A 10,736-nucleotide genomic window follows, 5' to 3' on the forward strand; every position below is an offset into this window, starting at 1 on the left:
AAGGAAGGGAGGAAGAAGGAAGGAAGGAAGAAAAAAAAGAGAGAGAGAAAGAAAAAATTATATTCCAGAGAAACAATGCCTCTCAAACTCTCGTTTCTTTTTTTTTTTTTTTTCAAACTCTTGTTTCTTAGGCCACCTGTATTCTTCTTCAGAAAGAACTAGTATTACAAGTTTATTCTACCAGCATTATTCTATGAATATTTGTGTAATATGCACATATGTATGCCATACATGTGTCTTTTTAACAAAATTGGCAGATATTCTTCTCTAATTTTTTAACACAAAACACTGTAACTTGAAGATTACATCAGTGTGTACAGAGCTTCCTCCACACTTAAAAATGCTTGGATAATAACCCATCGTGTAGATGGTACACCATAATTTATGCAACCAATCTCTGAACTGGGCTTTACTTTAAAAATTTTTTTTAATGTTTATTTATTTTTTGAGAGAGAGAGACAGACAGACAGAGCACGAGAGGGGGAGGAGCAGAGAGAGAGAGAGGGAGACACAGAATCTGAAACAGGCTCCAGGCTCCGAGCTGTCTGCACAGAACTCAATGCAGGGCTGGAACTCACCAACCATGAGATCACGAGCTAAGGTGCTTAAACAACTGAGCCACCCAGTCGCCCTGAACTGGGTGTTAAATCACAATCAACTTAAAGTGCTTTAGTGAATTCAAATTTACATTTGCATAGAGGGACAAAAGTCCTTCACATATTGGTAATAGAACAGTTGTTGGTGTGACTGGGGTTTAAGACATGTCTCATGAGCATGGCAATTTAAAAAGTGATCTTCATAAACACCTAAAAAATGTTATTATCCCCCTTTTGCAAATGGAAAATGAGTTACAGAGAGTTTAGGGACATGTCCACATTTCATGTAGTAAATGAACAGCAGCATCAGGTCTCAATTTGGGGGTTTCAATATCTACATCCTAGTTTTTTTTCACTTTCACGTCCATTCCCAAACATAGGGCATGCTTTAAACACAGAAAGCTCTGTTCACATATATAAAACACTAATAGGTAGCATATAACTAATTTGCTGCTTACAAATCAAAATAAATCTCATTTGACCAATACTACATTTCTCAATCTTTTGTAGCTAAAAGTTGAAGCTCCACCTGGTGAAAAAATTGGATATGTGTATCAATACTTTCACCCATTTTTGCCAAAGTTTAAAATAAAAAATGAGAATAAGGAGGATGTAATGAAAATTAGAGGGCCATGTATGCTTTCCAGCTGTCTCAAGGATCTAGATTTTAATGTGAGTATTATAAGATAATCATGTTCAAATTAGTTGTTTGACTATTTTCTAATATATTAATAAATCTGATTAAAATAAGATAAAAATGGTATCATGATGTTCTAACTATTTGACTATTTTTTAAATTGAGTTTCTAACACATAGTTTCCTTGCTTCATTGAGGCTTACACACTTGTGATTATAAGCCATCTTTTTTTTAGTTTTCTTTTAATTTTTTTTTAACATTTATTCACTTTTGAGAGATACAGAGAGAGAGAGAGAGAGAGAAAGAGAGAGAGAGTTCAAGCAGGGGAAGGGCAGAGAGAGAGGGAGACACAGAATCTGAAGCAGGCTCCAGGCTCTGAGCTGTCAGCACAGAGCCCGACGCAGGACTTGAACTCATGGACTGTGAGATCACAACCTAAGCCAAAGTCAGATGCTCAACCGACTGAGCCACCCAGGTGCCCATAGGGCATCTTTTTTAAGCTGTATTTCAAGTATGTAGTTATTAAACAAGTATGGTATTTAATATTTTAAGGAGTAGTGAAAGAGAAAATTAAGCTTTATTGCAATGAACAATGACATAAATTGGGCATTAATTATAAATTTTAAATAATATAATAATATAATAAATAAATTATATATAAATGTTATATAAATATTTATGTTAATTTTTATAAAATTCTGAAACTCTTATGATACAATTTTGTTAAATTTTTATGTGTTTACTGATACATTTCTCAGATTATGGCCAACATTCAGATAATAATTTGGGAGGTTAACTACTAAAAATACTAAATATAGTTAACAAAACTAAGCAACCGGCTAACTACACTTAGTTAAATCTGGTTTCCTAAGCAACATTCCTAAGCAATATTCCTAAGAATACTGTTGGTTTGATAAAATATTTGATTGGAAAAAAGTATTCAGTCTTCTATTAAGGACATGTTTGCTTGTTTTTTTAATCTGAAATCATGTCTCCGTTTTTTTTCCTTCTCTAGAATTATGTTAATTCAGTTTAGTAATTACTGATCTGATTGGCACCTGCATGTACTGATTAAGTAAAACATATTTAAGCAAATGAATTATGACAATAACATGGTTAGTTTCAAAAATGAATAAAATGAACACACAGGATTCTACTCTTTTGTATTTCAAGTTGAAAACCAATGGAACAGAGTGGCCTATGCATAAAACTCTAGAAGCCAAAGCTACAGTGGTTCATTATTAATGACATAAAAAAACAAAATGCTTTCCGTGTGTTGTTTTATATCTTACACGATATAATAAATCCTACCTTATTCAGATATCTTCGGAGCCTTCTCTAAGGTTTTGTATAAAATACTTCCTCTTTCTTCTAAGCGTGAAATAAAGTGATTTTATAGCTGGCACTCTTTGGGTAAACTCTAAGAATGAGCAAGAAAGGGAAGTACAATTCTGTGAAAAAGTCATGTTGTGAATGAATGTGGGCAGCCCTTTCAATACTTTTGGTTATGAAGAGTAGGAAAGAGATAAAGGAGGAATGAGTTACAGGACCAGGGACTATGGTAAGGGAAGTAAGCCATTCATCTTGGGTACAAAATTTAAGAAAGCACCAAAAAACTGAATAATTCAGGCAAGTGATAACTTGAATATAATCTTTTTTAAAATCAATCTTTTTTAAAATTAAAATCATAATGCATATCCATTATGAACAAATTTATAAACAAAAATTTAAGACAGAAACTGACTATGTACTTGTGTGACTTATCTCACTGCTTTACCCTAATCCTATTCCTGGCTGAATGGGGCACAAGGTGGATAGGAAGGTATTTTTGAAAGGTATATCCTCAGCCTGTTTTGATTTTGAAGGAAAGGCTCCAAATGGGAGGGAAAGTGTGGAGAAACAGCAGATGTTAAATATTTGATGAATTCTGCTCTTACTTGGTATGGGACCTAATGCACATATAGGAAATAAGCCTCAAATGGGAGCAGAAATAGTTTATTCATCATATTCACCATAACAGGAAGTAGGGAGTGTTGGTATGGATACAATACTGTCTGTGTCCATTTGTATGTAGATATTTTTCAATATATATATATATATATATATATATATATATATGTATATATATATATATATATACGCACACACACATATATTAATGTAAATGTATTTTCCTTATGACTTTCTTAAAACATATTCTTTTCTTTAACTTACTTTGTTGTAAAAATATATATAGGAGGGGCACCTGCACGGCTCAGTCAGTTGAATGTCTGGCTCATGATTTTGGCTCAAGTCATGATCCCAGGGTCATGGGATTGTACCCCACATCAGGCTCCTCACTGGGCATGGAGGCTAATTAAGATTCCCTTTCCCTTGGGGCATGTGGGTGGCTCAGTCAGTTGAGCATCCAACTTTGGCCCAGGTCATGATCTCACAGTTTGTGGGTTCGAGCCATGCATCAGACTCTGTGCTGATGGCTCAGAGCCTGGAGCCTGCTTCGGATTCTGTGTCTCCCTCTCTCTCTGCCCCTCCCCCACTAGCACTCTGTCTCTGTCTCTCTCTCTGTCTCAAAAATAAACATTAAAAAAAATTATCTTTCTCTCTGCTCTACTCCCCCACATGTGCACACTATCTCTTTTTAAAATAAAAAAAATACAGTATATGATATATATAACATACAAAATATGTGTTAATTGACTATTCATGTTATTAGAGAAGATGACATTCTAGGAATTAGTAAGTTCCTGTCAAGTAGTTTCCATTTTCTTTGCAATGTAAAATATAAGATATTAGGCTAAGGATGAGGGAGAGTGGCATTGCCAGTTAGTTATGAAAACGCTGGAGAAATTTTGACAAGATTACACAAAACTCTTCCATATCTTTCTTTTCCCAAATTCCTTAATGTTACTTACAAGGCTATGTATGATCTATCTCTGCATACCTCTCTTTTCTCATTTTCTGCAACTAGCCCCATTCTTCACTTTGCTCCAGCCCCTCCCAACTCAGGGCCTTTTCACATGTTGCTGACTCTCTCACTACTACCCTGATCACTAATTCCTATTGATCCTCTAAGTCTCAACTTAAATGGTGCTTTCCCTAGGAGGCTTCCTGTAAAATCACCACCCCCCCCCAATTCTTTAAGCCTGCCTATTATCTCCCAACTGTATTCCATTACATCAGCCTGCCTTTTCCTCCATGGCATTCATTACCAGACAAGTAGTAGGAGTTATCACAGATAACTTTATTTTCTTATATAAATATTATCTTATATGAATATCTCTTATATTGAGAAATAAATATTAGTTGGTATGAGAAGTGATGCTCTAGGGAATTTAGATAAGTAGGGAGAAAAGGGGATGAGAAAGGGTAGAGGGATTCAGAAAATTAAGATCTCAATAAAGAGCTAACTGTGTAAAACAGATGAAAAACTAGTGGTTTTCTTTTAAAGTTAAATTGATTCTCAAGTCAAATTTAAGCAATTATATTTATTAAGCATATATATTGATATAATTTATATGTAATATAAAGTTATCACATATAAAATACCATATGTATCATATACAGCTGACCTCTGAACAACACAGGTTTAAAATGCACAGGTCCACTTATATGCAGATTTTTGCCAATAAATATATGTACAGTAGTGTAAGGATATTTTCTATTCCTTATGATTTTCTTAATAACATTTTCTTTTTTCTAGCTTATTTTATTGTAAGAATACAGTATATAATACATATAACATAAAATATATATTAATTTTGTTATCAGTATGACTTCTTGTCAATAGTAGGCTATTAGTGGTTAAGGTTTTGGGGGATCCATTGTTATACACAGATTTTCAACTGCCCAGGGGTCTTAGCACCTCTAACCCCTGTGTTATTCAAGGGTGGACTGTATAACCAGTTGTGTACAATAATTTGAACATCTTCTTTTAGATAGATATTGTCTGTAGGTGTTTTTCCAAGTTATTATGTGTCATATTGCACATTCTATTTATTGCAGGAAACGACCAACACGATTATAACTCATATGGGTTATATTTAATTACTAAAATCGAGATAGGAATACCTATTTTTATTTCAGATCTTTCATCTAAGATTATATATATACATACATACATATATATATATATTTTTTCTTTTAGTTATTGTCTCTGGATGAAGAAATAGTTCTTGGCAAAATTTCAAAAAAATGGGCTGGATTTATGAGGGAACTATTCACCAATGCTGATAAATTTGGAATCCAGTTTCCATTGAATCTTGATGTTAAGATAAAAGCACTGATGCTTGGAGCAAGTTTCCTCATTGTGAGGCTATTTTTTATTTTATTTAGCTTAAAATCATATTTTTTGAGATTACCATTGCACCTTTGCTAATATTTTTGCTCAAATCTAGATTGACCACAAATTGTATTTTTTGGTCTAGTTTTAAGTCCCCAAAATCATATCATGGATTTAGTTTTCCCATTGCAAAGGGTGTAAAAACTAGAGTGTCCTGTAAACATGATCACTAAAGTTGAAATCCTTGATGAAAAATAAGACTAAATTGCTAAAAATAGGAACAAAATGGCTTGTTCATTGTAACTTACTGTTATTTCCTACAATTTAAAAATGTTATAAGTCTCTTTTTGTAATCACTGTTAATTTGGAAACTATAGATATGTAGACATTTTAAGAAGGAAAATATTGCTGTTGATTATATTAGGGTCTTTGGAGCCAAATGAACATAAGAAATTACCTTCATTCTCTAAATATTATGAAATGATAAAAAATGGCAAGAGACATATGCAGGTCTGGGTCACACAATGCCTCATAAATAGTATTAAAAATTTGGAGAAACAGAAAAAAAAACAGATTAAGTAGTAGATTGAATACAACTGAAGAAAAAGGGAACAAAGAAATGCAGTAGAGAAAATGATTCATAACGTAGTAGAGAGACAAATCAATATGAAAATCAAGAGTTCCAAATAAGATAGGAGAACAGGTAACTCCTAAAAAAAATTGCAGAACCAAGAAATATGAACTCAGTGATACATAAAGGACAAATATCCTAAGTAATATAATTTAAAATTAACATCTAAATATAGATGTTAAGAGTGAAGCAGAATAGCAAAGAAAAATAAGTAACCACAAAGGAAAAACAAATCACCTGCAAGCAATGAGACTGACAACTGACTTCTCAACAGAAATAGTGGAAGCCAGAAGACCGTAGAATGGTATCTTCAAGGTACTGATTAAAAAACAATCTTGGGACACCTGGGTGGCTCAGTGGTTAAGGTCCGACTTTGGCTCAGGTCACGATCTCGCAGTTTGTGGGTTTGAGCCCTGCATCGGGCTCTGTGCTGGCAGTTCAGAGCCTGGAGCCTGCTTCTGATTCTGTGTCTCCCTCTCTCTGCCCCTCCCCCACTCACGCTCCCTCCCTCTCTCTCTAAATAAACATTAAAAAAAAAATCTTAACTCTCACATTCTATTTTCTTCAAGACTATCTTAAAGATGAAAGTAAAATAAGTAAATTTGCATATCAAGAAACCCAGATTTTTACAACACCTAGATTATTGTAAAGTGTATACAACACTTCAGGAAGAAGGAGCATGCTCTGAAAACGATCATCTGAGGTTCAATAACATTCATAAGCAAATAAAATGCTAGCCACATTTGTTAATGTAAACATGTTTTTAAAAATAAAATAATAGCAAATATCTAATTTGTGAGGTCAAAAAAACCCAAAACAAATACTAGCTAATAAAAATATATGAGTTATGAGAAGTTATTAGAATTAAAATGTTCTAAGGTCTTTGTATTGTTCAGGAGATAAGTTAAATGTGCATGTTAAAATGTCATGGGTAATGAGTAAAATAACAAAAAGACTGGAAATTTGAAACTAGTATAGAGGAAAAGTGGGAATAAAATACCAGAAAGCAAATAAACCACCAAACAAACAAAACCCACAGTGGGGGAAAAAGGAGAGAAAAGCATGGAGAAAGTTGGGGCAAAAAGAAATAGAAAATTGAAATGGTAGAAAATAATTATTCAGTTATATCAAGATATCAATTAAATATGTTCTATACAATTTTGTTTACAATATTCACAATCAATGTAAATGGGAAAAACTTGCAAGTTAAAAAATAGAAAGTGTTAGGTTAGATTTTTAACATTTTTTTTTTTTTTTTTACTATTTATTCACTTTTTGAGAGAAAGAGAGAGAGTGAGCATGAGTGGGGGAGGGGCAGAGAGAGAGGGAGACACAGAATCTGAAGCAGGCTGCAGGCTCTGAGCTGTCAGCAGGGATCCTGATGTGGGGCTTGAACCCACCAACCACGAGATCATGACCTGAGCCGAAGTCAGATGCCCTACTGACTGAGCCACCCAGGAGCCCCTAAATTAGATTTTTAAATTATCCCCAGGTTCTTATTGGGTGACAAATCTAAATTAATGAAAAAAAATGTAAAGAAAGAAAATATGGGTAAATGTATAACAGAAAAATACTAACCACAAAAGCTAGTAAAGCTAATACAAAAAAAAAATTATTTTATGACAAAAAAACATTAGGGACAGAGATCGAGAAGGTAACTACATTATAATAAAAATTCCATTCAAAAGAAATATAATAATTCTTGACTTTGTGCCCCTAAGATCAATGTTATACAATGTTTATCAATGTTTAACATTGAGAAAAATGTTATATTGTTAGAGAATGACAAGTTCATCATAGTGGGAAATTTATGCACCCCTTTCGATTTTTACCTGGTGTAGGAGACAGAAATGTAGTAAAATTATTTAAAATTTGAACCAAAAAAAGTAAGGTTGATTTAATGGATGCATGTAGAACTTTGTGTTAAACAAGTAGATAATATAAGTTGTTTTCAAAAAAAGGTTTTTACAAGAATTATTCTCATAATGGGCCAAGAAATAAGTCTCAACAAATTTCAGGGAACTGGTGTCACTTGGACCTTGGTGTCACAGCAAATAACATTAAATTAGAAATTGATTGGGGTGCCTGGGTGGCTTGGTCGGTTGAGCGTCTGACTTCGGCTCAGGTCATGATCTCACCGTCCGTGAGTTTGAGCCCTGCGTCGGGCTCTGTGCTGACAGCTCAGAGCCTGGAGCCTGTTTTGGATTCTGTGTCTCCCTCTCTCTCTGCCCCTCCCCTGTTCATGCTCTGTTTCTCTCTGTCTCAAAAATAAATAAATGTTAAAAACAAAAATTTAAATTAGAAATTGATAAAGATACACATTTTAAAATATTTTGTATATATAGAAATGTGTACATAACTCAGGGGTAAAAAGTAACACATAATAAAATTTCAAAATATATCAAAATGTATACTAACTAAAATATTACACACCAAATCTTTTGGGATGCAAGTAAAGTTAAAGAGCAATGTATAACTGTAAATACTTGCTGAAGAAAAGAAGAAAAGTGGAAAATTAATGAGCTAACTTTCATCTCTAAAAGGTTTGTAAAAGAACAAAACAAACCCAGACCAAACACAAGGAAGGAGATGGTGAATTATTGACCAAAGATAAATGAACAAACAGCACCCACCCGTGGTCTCTAGATGGAAAGAATTTTTAAAGTAAATAAATCACAAAGTAACAAACTACTAAATTATAATACCTTAAACTTCTGTACCTTAAAACAAATTATAATATTAAATACTTAATAGCAAACAATAAAGGAAATATGTGCTTCAAATATGACCAAGGAATAAATAATATCCTTATATTAATATAAATTTTATTTAAATGAGAAAAAAATATCAAATTCCCAACAGAAATGGAAAAGGAATATAAAAAATAATTCATACAACCATTAAACAGAGAATACAAATAACCAATAATCATAAGAAAATGTTTTCAAAAACATATGAAGAGAAGCAAAAAAAGAAAACAATGAAATACCCCTTTTCATTTTTTCTAATGACAAAGTCTCAATGCTGATGAAAGTTTAGGAAATCAGGCAGTCATGAGCTACAGGTACAATTTTGGGGAACAAACTGAAAACATCCATTAAAATTTTTTTTTGCATTAAAATTTTTAATGTTCATATATTTCATATGCTTTACTTTCTTCTAAAAAACTAATACAAATGCAGAAAAATAATTATGTGTACTCTAGTAAATAGCAATGTATATTCTATGTAGCAAACATCACTCTAATAAATTAAAAAGCTAAAACAACCTAAAATATACAGTATGAGATTTATTAAAAACACATTATGAGACATCTCTAAAACAGAACGTTAAAGACAAACTAAACGTTCAATAAATGAACTTTAATGGCATGGATACTCAGAATATATTATGCAGTAAAAATAATAGGTTATAAGCATATTATTATACCAATTGTGCATGTCTGGAAAGACTTTGAATCAAAATATTAGTGGTAGTTTTGCAAGGATTGGAAATACAACTTTTTCCCTTCTCTATTCCTACACTTTTTTATATTAAGTATACATGATGAAAAAATATACAAAAAATGAAGTAGAATTAATTGCTGTTCTCTAAGGGCCTTTATATTCAAATTTATTATTTTGGTGTGTTTGAGAGTAGACAAATATTCTTATTCCCTTAGAAGTTGCTTTCTTATAGGTCTGATTCTCAGAATTCTCCTTTAATAGGTTTTATAATCACGTTATTATAACACAGGACCCTAAAATCACTCTCATGTCTAAGGCCTGCACCTTAAAAACCAACCTAATTACATTCCTTTTTCATTTTATTCTAGGACTACATGTACTTTGAACACTGGCCATAAGTTTTGCCAGCTTTCAGCAAAATTAAACAACTTTCACTGAGAATATTTAAATAAAGTTTTATTTCACTATAATTATTTGTATAAATTTCTTCTGCATAATAAACCACACCACAATTTAGGAACTTGAAGCGATCATTTTATTTAGCCCAGGATTCTGCTGTACAGTTCTCCAGGTCAAGACCTTGTTCACTCTTGCGTGTACATTCAGTTAACAGATTGCTTGGGGACTGTCTCATCCCAGGTGGCCTCATTCATATGTTGTCCGAGACAATAGAAGCACCAAGCCTCATATTTTACATCATCTAGGAGGCTAGCCAAAGCTTCTACACATGATGACTAACTCTGTTACAAAGGCATCAGGAACGCAAGCTCAATGTTCAAGCTCATTTCAAGCCTCTGCTTCAGTTATGCTTACTAATGTCCCATTGGACAAAGCAGGTCACACAGCCAAGTCCAGATTCAAGGAATGGAAAAATAGACTCAATTTCTTTATGGGAGTCACTGCAAAATGTTACTTATTTGCAGCACAATATATTATTGTGACATTGTATAATATCACAATTAACAGAACAGGTGATGTTTCTTGATTTATGTTTGTTATAGACTGAATGTTTGCGTTCCCCAAAATGCATATGTTGAAATCCCCAGTGTGATTGTATTTGATAATGGCCTTTGGGATATGGCTAGGTCATGAGAGTGGAGCCCTCATAACAATGGTGCCCTTTTACAAGAAGCACCAGAGAACTCCC

At 33.1% G+C, this 10,736-nt stretch overlaps 1 long non-coding RNA gene across 1 annotated transcript; it reads left to right on the forward strand.

Moving 5' to 3' along the window:
- Nucleotides 1–1,110: 1,110 nt before the first annotated feature.
- LOC145712428 (uncharacterized) lies at nucleotides 1,111–10,369 on the forward strand. Its single transcript, XR_014135239.1, has 3 exons — nucleotides 1,111–1,268; nucleotides 5,378–5,539; nucleotides 9,958–10,369. It is a non-coding gene; the product is annotated as an uncharacterized LOC145712428 (long non-coding RNA).
- Nucleotides 10,370–10,736: the final 367 nt, after the last annotated feature.

This window comes from Panthera onca, chromosome C2 (genome assembly GCF_046562875.1).
Source record: "Panthera onca isolate mPanOnc1 chromosome C2, mPanOnc1 haplotype 2, whole genome shotgun sequence".
NCBI classification, from domain to species: Eukaryota; Metazoa; Chordata; class Mammalia; order Carnivora; family Felidae; genus Panthera; species Panthera onca.